Source organism: Cupressus sempervirens, chromosome 11 (assembly GCF_028749045.1).
Source record: "Cupressus sempervirens isolate cs-2001-9-10 chromosome 11, ASM2874904v1, whole genome shotgun sequence".
Taxonomy (NCBI): domain Eukaryota; kingdom Viridiplantae; phylum Streptophyta; class Pinopsida; order Cupressales; family Cupressaceae; genus Cupressus; species Cupressus sempervirens.
This window is the reverse complement of record NC_143128.1, coordinates 206081228-206081907: the sequence shown is the minus strand read 5'-3', so window position 1 is coordinate 206081907 and position 680 is coordinate 206081228. Positions and strand designations below refer to the sequence as shown.

General features: G+C 36.6%; 1 non-coding gene across 1 annotated transcript; it reads left to right on the top strand.

The window, feature by feature from the left end:
* Nucleotides 1–321: 321 nt before the first annotated feature.
* TRNAI-UAU (transfer RNA isoleucine (anticodon UAU)) lies at nt 322–412 on the top strand. Its single transcript is given in 2 exon segments — nt 322–359; nt 377–412. It is a non-coding gene; the product is annotated as a tRNA-Ile (tRNA).
* Nucleotides 413–680: the final 268 nt, after the last annotated feature.

Sequence of the window (680 nt, the reverse complement as noted above, 5' to 3'; positions counted from 1 at the left end):
ATTAATATTTAATGAGAATGGAGGAGAGTGGATGGAGTAGTAGATTAAGTTTATTCATAACCAGTGCCTCTAAAAAAGATGGCTGGAGAGTATTATTCAGCTTAGCAACAGATTTCATTGCATATTTTAGGCAAAGATGTCCTTCTGGAAGGCACCTAAGAATATCTTTCGACTTAATATATCTATATATATATATTAGTAATGCATTCATCGAAAGAGGAATCTTTATGACAAGTTTACACGTAAGAACGCGATGTTTTTCCATTCTATAATAATAAATTAAAAAAAAAGATTCCTGCCAATTAAAAAATCTCAAACAAAGGTCCCGTAGCTCAGTTGGTTAGAGCGTTGGTCTTATGTGTTAAACTTTCGAGGTAGCCGAAGGTCGCGGGTTCGAGCCCCGCCGGGACCATAATTCTAGTTGTTGTTAATTGATTAGTTACATACGTGAGGAGAGATCAGAAATTTCACTGTCTTTGTTCCTGACAAAGACGAGAGAATTTTATTCATTGCAAGAGTTTATTGATTCTCTGGTTCAGAGGAGGATTACTTAACCTGAGACTTGTTTTTGGTGTAACTGGTTGCTCGGTCCAGCCTATAAAACTTCACTCGCAAAATATATCTCAGTTCTAAAATAATGAAGACCATCATACAGGATCCCTTACGTGACATCGAGGGAA